The sequence below is a fragment of the Carlito syrichta genome, unplaced genomic scaffold (genome assembly GCF_000164805.1).
Source record: "Carlito syrichta isolate Samal-C Ts95f unplaced genomic scaffold, Tarsius_syrichta-2.0.1 Scaffold312581, whole genome shotgun sequence".
NCBI classification, from domain to species: Eukaryota; Metazoa; Chordata; class Mammalia; order Primates; family Tarsiidae; genus Carlito; species Carlito syrichta.
In genome coordinates, this window is record NW_007256677.1 from 107,987 (window position 1) to 121,678 (window position 13,692).

At 43.3% G+C, this 13,692-nt stretch overlaps 1 pseudogene; it reads left to right on the plus strand.

The window, feature by feature from the left end:
* LOC103272465 overlaps positions 1–11,288 on the plus strand; it is a 39,473-nt pseudogene extending 28,185 nt beyond the window's left edge.
* The last annotated feature ends 2,404 nt before the right edge of the window (positions 11,289–13,692 follow it).

A 13,692-nucleotide genomic window follows, 5' to 3' on the forward strand; every position in this document is an offset into this window, starting at 1 on the left:
AAGCTCTTTTAAGGGTCCCTAATAGGCAGATAGAACGGTTGAACTATGCCATTGGTACCAACAGGCTCCAAAATGAGCCTACCCTCTCATCAGAGTCCCATGTCAAGCTACCCTCCTTTCTAGGATCCCATAGCTGAGGCTCAAGGTACCTGTAATAGGAACCTGAGAATGGAGAGGCTCCTGGGGTAACCTGGCAAGGAAATTTGTCCATTATGTTTACTGCAAAGCTCTGTGGTCCTGCCACTCAGAGCTGTGCTTTCCTTTCTGAAATAATCAAGCAGCTCCAGGCACATCAAAAGAGATTATCATTCCTCTGGCACTGGCTTTGTTTCTTGCTACGTCTAAAAGAAACAGGCCCACTTATCTCCAGAATGCTTTCCCAGAAAGCTCAGCCCCTGCTGGGTGAGGTCACTGGTCCACAACTTGCATCCATCACACCTTGTAGGAAGTAGAGAGGAATTGGCTTGCTTTGTTTTCCAGCACTGGGGAAACAGATTTCTTCTTAAGCTTCACACAATAAATTGTATTAAATCCTTTCAGCAGGGTTTCCATGGCTATGTAAAAGGAAAATCATAAGTAATTGTTTTAAATAATACTGCAAGGCGAGCTGGAGAGTACATCTTAATTTTTGTCATCTGTGCAGTGTTCCTGTTTGTATGAAAATGTTCCCGAGGCAGGCGAGAGGTTTCTGCATTCGCTGGAAGTTGCTTGGCAAATTGTAGTGCAAGGTCAAATACAGACTGAAATAAACAGACCTACTGGGAGTTGGAAGAAGGGAGAGGAGGGAGAAGATGGGAATGGTGGAGGCGCAGCTTCACCAAGAGTATATGAGATCACTTGGCAGACAAAGCAACACTGGAGGAAAGAAGACATTGGCTCTAGTCACAGTCTGCCATTTTGAACTCTATGGCAGTTTATTTTCACTTTAAAAAAATGTTTTAGAGCATAGACCAAAAAAAAAAAAGTAATAGAACGCATGAAGAAAGAGATTTGCCCAAACAGAAGTCATCTTTGAAGCCAAAGCCAAGACATCCTTGGGATGCTTTACTTTAATCTGTTCCTGTGAGAGACTCTCTGTCTACAGGCCCCATGCCAGAAGTGTAGCGGACTCAACTCACCAGATTCCACGGGCCAGGCCTCAGTGTGGGGCAATCTATGGCCCCCGGAGGCCAGTGTGGGCCTGTCCTTTGGTGCCTCTGATCTGTAGCCTCTGCCTCTAGCTTGTGCTGTCAATCCCGAGCCTGTCCTTTATTCCAGACACAGCTTTACGACTTTGCCACAAAGTGGAGCAGATTGGATGCCAGGACTGGGGACACTCCCCTGCACTCCCGCATCTCCCTCTACTGTGGTGCTTATCCTTTGGTCATACTTTCTATTTACTTGTTTATTTCCCCCTCTGGAACTTGAGTCCCTCACGATCGCAGTAGAGGAACTATCTTGTATGGGTCATGGATCCCCAGGGCATAGCGCGAGGTCTGGTACATAGAGGTATCCAAGAAATGGTTGTTGAATGAATGAGTGTCTATATGAGTAAATGAATGGATGACAAAACTCACTGAACACATCAGCATGATGACGTGTTGAACATCAGTAAGACTTTCCCTTAAATCTCTCTGATGGAGTCCTGCTTCTTTAAATTTGCCCTTACCTACCCCCAAATTCCAGTACCCACTCACATGCACACACAGGGGACAACAGCATTGTCCTAGGCCTCCAGGGGGCTAAAGAGCTCCCCTCCTCCTCTCCAGGTTGCAAGAACCCGGTCTGCTCAACTGTTCACTATGACCTTTATGAAGAAGGCCTGCTCAACTCATGTGGTGCTGGTAAGTGCCATCTATGGAATCATAACTGCCACCATTTTCAAAGGCCATGTAGTTGTATTTCTTCTGACCCCAGGATTTGTTCAGAACACTTCTCCACTAACTCAAAATCCTCTTTTGGCTTATGGCAATATGGACAGCAAATGCAAAGATGCTAATGACACAACCTTACTCTCAGGTCAAAAGCAAATGACAAGATTCTTAAATTAATTCTTCCCACATAGTCCCAAGCTTCTTATCTACCTTTTGGACAAAAGCAAATGATTTCCACTGATTTACTAACCATTGTAACTGCATTATTGACCTACTTGCTCCCTGTCAATGTGCTTGTCACTTTCCATACATTCGCTCTTTTAGTTCCCTTAACAAACCCATTTGGCAGGTTCTGTTTTGATTCCCACTTTATAGATGAGAAAAATGAAGTTCAGAGAGTTTAGGTGACTTAACCCACAGTCACATAGCACAGATTTGAAACCAGGACTGTTCATCTCTAAGGTTCAACCTTATCTGGTTATCTATTATATAACAAACTATCTTCAAAATTTAATGGCTTAAAACAACAATTTACTATTATCTCTCCTGGTTCTGTGGGTTGACTGGACTCAGATGGGAGGTTTTCACCAGTAGTCTCTCATGTGATTGTGATCAGATGGTGGCCGGGGTTGCTGTTATTAGAAGGCTCAATTGGGCTGCATGTCTAAGATGACAACTGCTATGACTGCCAGTCAATGTTGGTTGTGGGCTGGGAGCTCTTCTGGGCCTACTGATTGAACTACCTACACATGGTCTCCATGTGGTTTAGGCTTCTCACAAAATGGCATTGAATTCAAAAAAAGGAATATTCTGTGAGCAAATGTTCCAAGAGACCCAGGCAGAAACTGCAAGGCTTCTACTACCCTAATCTTACAAGCACCAAACTTCACTTCCTATGTATTCTGTTGATGGAGGAACTCACCAAGGCCAGCTTGAATTAAAGGAGGGGGGCAGGATTGGTATTACCTCTCAACAGAAAGAGGGTCAAAGAATTTGCAGTCATCTTTAATTCGCTATAGTCTTTCCTTTGGTCACATATTATTTACATTTCACAGATATGGGAAATATATACATCTCCTCCTAAGACCCAAAAGTTTCATTCCATTATGGCATCCATTCAGGCTTGAGGTCCAGGATTTTACCACCTGATTCAGATCCCAATACAGATGGGTACCTTGGGGTGCATTTCCTCTCAATCTGAAGACCTGTAAGATGAAGAGACAAGTTGTCCTACTCACACATACAACATACAGTGGTGATACAGAGATAGGATAACTTCACTAAAACTCTGAAAACAGAGGGAAAAGGGAGGCACATAGCAGTCACTGATCCATAACAATTCTGAAATCCATCCAGATGTACATTACCAGATCCCTGATCAGTGAGTTCCCAGACCTGCTTCCTGGGAATGATTCTCTGTGGCTCTTGGCCCCTCACCCCACTGGAGCTTTGATTCTGCTCTTTGAATCATTCTTCCTTTTCTATAATAAGTGACTATGTTTTCAGCTTAGTAGCCTTCTTACACTATTTCCCACCCATAGAAGGCTCTCTACATTCAGAACTGTCTCTCTTATTTAGTTTAAGCTAATAGTGCTTCGACAGGTATAATTATCTTAAATTTTGTGGAAATTTCCTAAAGACTTTTGTGGATTCACTCCATTAGTCAAAATACATGCCCCCAAGTCTCTTTAAGACAAGCCCCTTCTTGCCATGAACTGAGAGTCAGGTGCTGTGGAATGATACCATTTAGATTCCTTCAAAGTCTATGAGGTATATCCTTAAAACTTTCTAAAATCTTAGCAAGTGTCTTATAGCCATACTTTGAGATGATTATTACCCTCTTAACATGTTTTACTTTGAGAACTTCTTTTCAACTGGAGAGTGGGAATGAGAAACAGCTTCTTTATATATCACCTAAGTTTGGCTTGAAACAGAATAATAGTTCTTTTGGTTTTGGCTCATCTGTCTCTTCATACCTTACCACACTTACCTAAAAGAACCCAGTAGACACTTTCAACATTCTTTCTGGAAGTCTCCTTAGCCAAATTTGCTATTTCCAAGGTATCTTTTCTGTTTTTCACATCACTGAAGGCAACAACATACCAAATTACCCATCATTACAAATCATTTTCTAGCATCCAGTTACAATTTCCTTCTTTTTCTTCCAGTTCTTATTAGCAGTTTCCTCTAGGACCTCCCAGCTTCTTCCTGCTGCTTGGCTCCAAAAGCCAATGTCCAACATGTTAGTTTTCATTATGGCAGCACTTCACTTCTAGGTACCATATTCTGTTCTGATAATCTATGGTTTCATAGAAAGCGTCTCAAAATATAGTTGTGTAAAACTGCAATTTATTATTTTTCATGGTTTTATGGGCTGAGTATCGCTGGTGGTTCTCGTTTGGGCTTTCTCTTTCAATTGCAGTCAGATCTGCCAGCTGAGGCTGCTCTCATCTGAAGGCTTGATTGGGGTCCATGTTCAAGATGGCACACTCACAAACCTGGAAGCTGACACTGGCTGTGGGATGGGCACTCAGTTAGAGTCTGTCATTGTGACTTGGGCTTCTTGCAGTGTGACACCTGGTTCCAGGAGGAAGCACTCTGAAAGTGAGTGTTCTAAGAGACCCACACAGAAACTGCGACCTAACCTCAGAAGTTCCAGAACATCATTTTCACTATATTTTATTAGTCAAGCAAGTCATATGGCAAGCTCATATTCAAGGAGAGAGGAATTCGAATCCATCTCTTTCAACAGAAGGAGAATCTCTGTGTCCTCTCATGAAAAGTACTAGTCTATGAAAATTATGAGTCAGCTCTGCATATCTGGTAACTCTAAATATTGATACTGATCCTGCTTTCAAGGCCATCTTGTCTCTTATCTTACAAAAAATACACATATCTTACAATTATGTAGACTCAATCCACCATTCTTCTGAGTTTTACATATGTAAACCATATTAACTCCAGTAACTTTAGAATACACACATGCCAAAATTAGTGATGGCTCTGTTAAAGTCATCCATAGAGAAGCCAGATCAAGAATACTACCTCTCTTTAGACAGTTTCTTCAGGGAGAATTAGCTGCCTGAAACAAAGAGAAAAACACCCAGATCAAACATGTTTATAATCTTCAATTAATCACCACTGCTAAGTGGTGGACCAAAGTTTGAGTCTGTGTCCAATTATGCACTTTATAGGCCATCGGTTTTGACAGTTTAATAAACCAGGAGCCCTTTTGCTATCTTCATCCTTCAGAATGTCTACCTTATGTGGGTGAAAGTAAGTGATCATTCCCTACTCATGCTTCCTCTGCTTCTGCCTACAAGCATAACAGATGGGATGAGGTTGCTGGGGAGAATGAGAGGAGAGATAAAATGCAATTTTATAAGTATGAGTCTCTGCAATTTTATAAGTATGAGTCTCTGCAATTTTATAAGCATGAGGGGAGATTTCCAAAACACCAGAATTATCTTTTGGGGGCGGACCCCTTATAGTACACTTGGAATTTGTTCCTCCAGATCAGACAGTCAACTAAAGTGTTCACCTGGAAGTTTTGAGAAGGTTGAGCCACAATTTGCAGAAAAAAACATCTTGAGTTGTGGCAAACAGGTGACTGGTTCTTCCACCATGACAATGCACCTGCCCACACCACAGTGTTCAGCAGTTTTTGACCAAAAACGGTATGACCCCATTCCCTACCCTCCCTATTCACCCAATCTCAACCCAAGCAACTTCTTTTGTTTCCCTGGATGAAAAACGTCCTCAAAGAAAAATGTTTTTGCGGATGTAGAAGAGGTGAAACCAAAAAAATGGCAGAAGTACTAAAAGGCATCAAAATTGATGAGTTAAAAAACTGTTTTGAGCAGTGGAAAAGGCATTTCAATAGGTATAGGGCATCTGCCAAAGAGTACTTTGAAGGTGACTGAAGTTTAAGCATGTAAAAACAAATGCACAATTTTTTTATAGGTAAATTCTGGTTTTTTCTGGATCCCCCCCTTGTCTGTTGGGGGACAAAAGAATATATATAACCCTGCTTGAATGACCATTTGGCAGTACTTATCACACTGCTGAGAGGAGTGTAGCCTGGTGAGAAGCACAAGTTCTGGAATCAGACAGCTTGGATTTAGCTCCTGGCCCTGCATGTAATGTGCCACAGGGGACAGGTTATTTTCCCTCTTTATGCCTCATTTCCTCAGTTCTCAATATTGATCTTTCTTTTTGCATTAGTAGCATGTACACCCTGATCACTTACTCCCTCTTTCTTGAAACACCCAAAGAGTGACTGAAGAGTCAGGGGGAGCCAACCTAAGATTGGGCAATCAGTTGAGGCATATCTGAGATGTTGAGCCTTGAATGACAAGACCCCAGCAAGCTTGCAACAGTCATGGCAAGTGTATTAGCCACCTGTGGCTGCTGTAACAAATGACCACAATCAGGTGGTTTAAAACAACAGGAATGTATTCTCTCACAGATCTGGAAGCCAGATGTCTGAAATCACAGTGGCAGGGCTGTACTTCTTCCAAAGGCTCTTAGGGAGACCTGTTCCTCACCTCCACTTTCTGGTGGCTCAGAGGTTCTTTGACTACAGCTGTGTCACTTTGATCTCTGTCTCTGTGGTCACATTGCCTCCTCTCTTCTCTGTGTGTCTACTCTGTGTGTCTGTCTTCTAAGAATGCTTGTGGTTGTATTTAGGGCCCACCTTGAGTATCCAGGAGAAGCTCCTCTTGGTTAGATCTGCAACTTAATCACATGTTTTTGCCATCTAGAGTCATATACACAGGCTTCGAGGATTAACAAGTGGACATAGCCTTTTGGGGCCACCATTCAACCCTCTACAGTGTGGTCAAAGATAAAAAATAAATCAGTCTGGGTAGGAACTTTTCTGCCTGGAAGCCACTGGAGCTCTCAGGCAAGGTTTATTCCAAGGCATATTATTGTTTTGTTTGTTTCTAGAGACAGGGTCTCATTCTCACACCCAGGGTGGCATAATAGCTCACTGTAACCTCGAATTCTTGGGCTCAAGCCATCCTCCTGCCTCAGCCTCCCTAGTAGCTAGGACTATAGGCACACACCATCACACCCATCTAATTTCTTCTTATTATTTTTTGTAGAGATAGGGTCTTGTTATGTTGTCGAAGCTGGTCTCGATCTCCTAGCTTCAAGTGATACTCCTCCTGCCTGAGCCTCCCAAAGTAATGGAATTACAGCATAAGCCATCATACCTGGCCTATATTGAGAAATGTTTTATGATGATCACTTTTGCTGCTTTGTGAAGAATGGCTTTGGAGGAAGAGTGGCAGCAGGAAGACCAGTTCAGAGGCCATTGCCAATCTGAAAACTTAAAGATGGAGTGAATCTCATTCTCAATGTAGATTGTAGGCAAACGGTTCTTCGTCAAATCCTGTAACACAATATTGCCCATAAGAACAGTCTTTTGACAAAGCAAATTCAAATTCCAAATCCTGTAATATAGGACTGTGTCCTGGCCTCACTTTATTTTACCTTAAACCCACCGAATTTACTTCTACTACTAACAAAATGAATTCAGGCACTCCCTTCCACGGCATTTGGGGACTTTCTCCATTATACTGATGACATGGTTTTACAGTCAGGAACTTGGAGTGAGCTTGAGAAGAAACTGAAACATTTGTTAACAAAGATCGGAAAGAACAATCTCACACATAAGTGGAAATATTTGCCATGGAGGGCAAGTGGGTAAGAGATTGACTGTTACTTCCTGTCTTACTCTGTTCAGGGGCTGTAACAAAGTGGCTAATAAGCAACAGAAATTTATCTCTCACAGTTTTGGAGGCTGGAGGTCTGAGATCAGGGCATGGTTGAATTTTGGTGAGGGCCCCCCAATGGGTTGCAGATGGCTACCTTCTCCTTGTATTCTCACATGGAAGGAAGAGAACAAGCTATCTCACTGGACTCTTCCTATGAGGGCACTAAACCCATTCCCAAGGACTCCATCTTCATGACTTAATCACCTCTGAGAGGTCCCATCTCCTAATCCCATCACACTGGGATTAGAGTTTTAACACTTCAATTTGGGAGGGACACAAATATTCAGTTCATTGCTCCTCCCTTTCCCCCAACACACCCTGCAGGCCTTACCTTCATGGTGTGTAAGTTTCCTTGCAGCCAACTGTGTTGTTGGGTCCATTAGCTTCCAGATGTGATCAGGAACACATGGTTTTGTCTTTTGGGTTTTTTTGAGTTGGAGTCTCACTCAGTCGCTCCTGGCCATCGCAGCCTCGACCTGCTGGGTTTCGGCGATCCTTCCGCCTCAGCCTTCCGAGTAGCCGGAATTACAGGCATGCGCTACCATGCCCAGCTGATTTTTTGATTATTATAGAGATGAGGTCTCGCTGCCCAGGCAGGTCTCGAACCCGCGGGCTCGGGCAATCCACTCACCTCAGCCTCCCAAAGGCGCGGGATTACAGGCTGAGCCACCGAGCCTGGCTCAGGAACACGTTTTATGCAGAGATGAGACTATGCCATTTTATGATTTTAAAAGACAGTGCTTTTATTGATTTTCTAGCAAAAATTGTCTCATGCATAGGGCAGAGATAGCTGAGGTCTTAGCCAACTACACAGACATGAAAAAGGTTTTCATGTGCATAAATTAGCCTCAAAGTTCTATTTCAAAAACAAATATTGACCCAATCATCAGTTTTCCCTGCAACCATCCTTTGGTTCTGCCGTGCTGTAGAGACAAAGGGGAGAGAGGACCAACATTTGTCAAGTCACACTTTGTGGGTTCTCATTTTCACACATGCTTTTGTGGCAGAGTCTTCTGGCTATCCCCAATATTCATTCTTCCAGGGAGTAATAGGAACTTTGATTTTTAACTGGCTAGAGTTGCCTGATGAAATACAGGACACACAGGCAAAAACTTTTTTTTTGATTTTAATTTTAAAGATGCGAGGTACAATTCAGGGTTAGGTATACAAATGGCCATTGTACAGGTAAAGTTTGAGACTTACGTTGGGTGCCACATCAATCCAGTCAAATTTAAATCCCAGATGAATAATGAGAAAAATTAGTGAAAGTATTAACATGTCTCAAATATTACATGGGACATACTTATGCTAAAATATCATTCATTGTTTATCTAAAATTCTGATTTAACTAGGTGTCCTGTATTTTTGTTGTTAAATCTGGCATTGTGTTGTCCTGAACAAAGATGACAATTTCTCACCTTTCCTTAAAGCTAGGTAGACCTTGTGACAAACTTCGAGCCAAAGAGATATAAATAAAAGTGTCCTTAAAAGAAAACGGTGTGCCCTCTTTTTCTTCTTCCTGCCTGCCTGCTGGAATGTGAAGGTAATGCTGGAGTGCCAGCAGCCATTTTGGACCATGAGGTGATCTTGGGACTGAAAGCCACTCATGGTAGACCAACAAGCTAGAAGGAGTCTGGTCCCTGGTCTAGAACATAAGTGAAAAATACATTTCTATCTATTGAAGCCACTGCTATTTGAGGTTTTTCTGATAATTGCAACTGGAACTAATGGTAACTAATGGTCATTGAATTCTCACTTGACCTTGAAAGTAAGGAATATTATCCACACTTTGGCAGATAGAATTCTGAGGCTGAGAAGTTAAGTCACTTACCCAAGGTGGTCACATAGTCTTTGCTAAGCCAGATTTTGAAACCCAGTCTACCTGAAGGATAACGGGGCTTTGTTTTAAAGAACACATTGCCTCTCTAGGTGAAAATTTTTATCAAATTGATATGGTTTTGTAACATAATACTACATTTGCTTTTTCATGTCTGCTATCTAAAGCATTTAGCTTTCTCCCTCACCAAAAAAATCCAGAATCTGTACATTTCTGGTGTCTGTAAATGTTATATGATCTAGAACTTCATCCCCACATCGGATATCTGAAAGATCTGCACCAAAGAATATGCTTTTTATTTATTTTCTTTAGGGTCACTAAAGAAACTTATCTAGTCTACATTATAATAGTTCCCTGCAAAAATGTCTTAACTGAGTTATGACTCAATATGAAGTCCTCAGCTTTTATAGAAAATCAGTATTAAAAGGTCCACTTGTCTATATATTTTGAAGCATATTGTGCTGCTTGCTGTTGCTTGTAAAATATAATTTTCATGCAATAAATTTCACATTGAATTTAGTGCCAGGAGAATCTGTGTAGTCTAGTGGCTGGGGTAGCCACAGCCCTGGGGCAAAGATGATGGGAGAAGTCACCCGGCCCAGCACCCCAGGGCAGACCCTGGTTCCCAAACGCTGGGTTCCTGGGGATGCTGTAGGGCGCAGGTGTTTGCTGTGATCTTCCTGCTTCTGTTGTCTGTGGCTGAATTCTGGGCTAGGGCTGAGAACCTTCGGTCTGGTGCTACCACTGGTGACCATGGAGCAACTGTTGTGGGTGAGCAGGAGGCAGATCGGCTCAGTGGACACCATCCGCATCTTGCTTATCACAGTCACTGCTCGGGGCACGCTCCTCGTCTTTGCTGAGGCAAGAAAAATGTCCTCTTCTGATGAGGAGGTCAAGTTCATTGCCCTGCAGAGGTCCATGGACCAGGGCAGCACATGATCCCCTACAACATTCATTGTAGACAATGGAGAGATCCCTGATGGGCTGAACCTGGGGACAGTGGTGAGCAATGTTGAGACAGGAGTGGTATTTCTTTTCTACTCCTTCTGTGCTCACAAGACTGGCTGCTGGGTGGCCTCCACCATGTTGATAGGGAGCAAGGATGATGGCGTTTCCTGGAGCCCACCCTGGAATCTCTCCCTAGACAATGGCACTGAAGTATTCACCACTGGACCAGGCTCTGGCATTCAGAAACAGCGGGAACCACAGAAGGGCCACTTCCTTGTTTGTGGCCATGGGACGCTGGAGCAGGTTGGGGTCTTCTGTCACCTCAGCAATGATCACAGTGCTGCCTGGTGCTATGGGTGTGGGGTCAGCGGCATCCCCTATGGCCAGCCCAAGTGAGAAAATAATTTCAACCCTGATGAATGCCAGTTCTGTGAGCTCCCAGATGGCTCACTCGTCATCAACACTCAGAACAAGAACAATTACCACTGCCATTGCCAGATTGTCCTCCACAGTTATTACATCTGTGATACACTAAGGCCCCGCAATGTGACCTTTGACCCTGAGCTCATAGACCCCCGTGGTAGCTGCAGGTGCTGCAGCTACCAGCTCCGGCATTGTCTTCCCCTCCAACCCAGTGCATCCAGAGTTCCAAGTGAACCTGATCCTGCACTGGAACTTCAGCGGTGGTACCTCATAGCAGAAAGAGATGGTCCAGCTATGTCCAGTGCCCACTGGCTACTCATCTGGCAGCCCTGGAGGGCAGCATGGACAGAGAGGAGCAGCCCTTCCCCTCCTGTATGAGAAAGACCAGACCACTACACAGAGAGCATCCCCATGGCCAAAGTCAGCATGTATGGGACGCTGTGAGCTGTGCCCCTGCCACAGGGGTAGAAGCCCTGGACTCAGCCTTCGGGACCCAAGTTTCATAGAAGGTCTGCTGGAGTGTGTGCCTAAAAGACAGTTCCATCTTCCTATAGATTCTAGCCTTTTCTAAAGCTAGAAAAAGCTAGTAAAAATCAGCTTCCCTTTGTCAGGGAAATCACTTCCTTTAGGACTGAAAGCCTGACTTCCACTCCCACACAGGAAGTCCTGCTCTCACCTGGGACCACTTCCTTTCCACATGGCCAAGTGTGGGCCTCTACCCTTTCCGCCCTCCCAGGACATTGATTGTCCTGTCTTAGGCAGGACTGGTGGCCTGTAGAATTGAATAAATGTGAACTCAGGGAATGGGGAAAGCTGAGCTACCTCTTTGGGATTGGGGAAAGATACTGGCTTTGAAGAGGGCTAGTGGAAGTCCCAGAGGACAAGATATTTGGTTTTAGGATAAGAAGATAGATATACCACTCCCCTTGACTATTTATGAATCAAAATGTTTGTAATTTAAAGTTTTTAATGAAGGAGAATGAACATTAAAAAAAAATTTAGTGCCAGGAAAAAAATTTAAAAACGTCTATTCAGGTGCGATTCTATGTTTTTATATTTGTTTGGTTTTGGTTTTGCTAAATATTAAATGATAGAGCCTAACTTTTCCTTGGTTTCCAGGAATCTGGGAGCTAAATTTCATGTTTATTTGTAGTCATTGAATCATCCCAGATACTAAAATATTTACTTCTGGTTTATTTTTTCTTTCTTTTTTAACCTACTTTTTCCCCTTCTCCAACAATTTTCTCTGTTGTCTCTAATTTTCCATTTTAGGATATATTTTTATTATTATTGTCTATCTCGAATCTGCCTTCATTTATTTAACAAATATTCATTCATTGCTTCCTTGCACACAATACTAGCCTGGAAGAAGGTAAGCCACAAGCTATAAATTCCTAACTGAGCCTTTGCTTGTAACTCATGAGCACTATTTTCTTTTGAAATAGCCTCACAAATCTCTAACAAATAACCTATTCTAGAATTCAGCTGAAGATCAACAGTGAACCCAATATTTTCCAAAATTCACATCTTTTCCCTGTGTTGGAAGCCAAAATATTAGCTCCATCACTCCAGCTTTCTGACAGAAAACATGTAGCAGCCACAAATTTCAGGCCCCATTCATAGGACCAATCCTAGAGCAAGTTGTGAAAAGAATAGCATTCTTGCTACCCTCTTTCTCTTTTTGCTGTGGGGCCTTCCTCAGGGTCTCTGAACACTAAGTACTTTGGGGCCCCTTTTCACCCACTTCTAGTTACCAACACCCTTCTCAAAAGACATCACAGGCATTGATTTTACCTTTGTGAGAATGTTGCACTTTTTTCTCACCATCCCCCCACCCCCACCCAGGAGAATAGAATATTAGCCCTTATAGAAAATTAGGGAATGTAGAGCTTTAGCCTCATTAAAGGAATGTATACTCTGTTGAAGAGGTTTTTAAAAAAGAAAGGTGAAAAGCAAGACCAGAGGGCTTTGGAGAGAATAAGAAGCCAAAGCCTTCCTGGTGTTTCTGAAATGGCTGTGCAAATTCAGGCATCCACGATGCCTGGTTGTTCTGCCCAGCCAAGCACCAGGCAGACTCATGTCTCCATGGTGACGCAGCCTGAGTTGTCAAATATTACTGAGGTTTCAGAGAGTGGAAAAAACAGCCAACCCGACAAATGGAGCCTTTTTGCTACACCAGGGAGACAGATTTTCATGAATCGCACCCCTAGAAATGGCTGACCCCCTTTGTCTAGGATAGCCTGAGTTTTCTGCCCTTTTAGACTGAAAGGAGAGACCAACTACAGTCCATATTCCTGAAGAGAACTCCCGGCAGCAGGTTTCGTAGGATCTGCTTGGCCTCTCCCTGAAGTTCCCCTCCTTCATACACCAGGCTTTCCTTTCTGCCCACACTCTCTGCATGGAAAGAGGTTCCTGATCTGGCACCCCTCCTACCTTTGCAGAGATAGCTCTGCAGTGACACGTTACGGTTCACAGGCCACTTCCACATGCTCTGTGAGGTAAGTGTATAGTCTCTGCTTCATTGTTAAGGAAACTTGCTCAGAAAAAATTTAGTGACTTGTATACAGTGAAAAACAGCAGAGTTGGGACTAAGAGGTCATAGCTCTAACTTCACGCCAAGAGTTATTTTTCAGTTTTCTCCAGCTGATGGTGTCTGCTGGGAGCCAAGCAGGTTGGTCTTCTCTCAGAAGGCTCAGGCAGGCAGATCCTTGGCTCCCCTCCCTCCACTTCCCCAGGGCTCTGCTCGTGTTCTAGTCAGCTGTTGGTGTGACTGTGAGGAACTCTTGACTGCTTCAATGGCAGGGAAAATGTCTGAATCACCTGTGACTACCCCATGCCTGGAAACCAT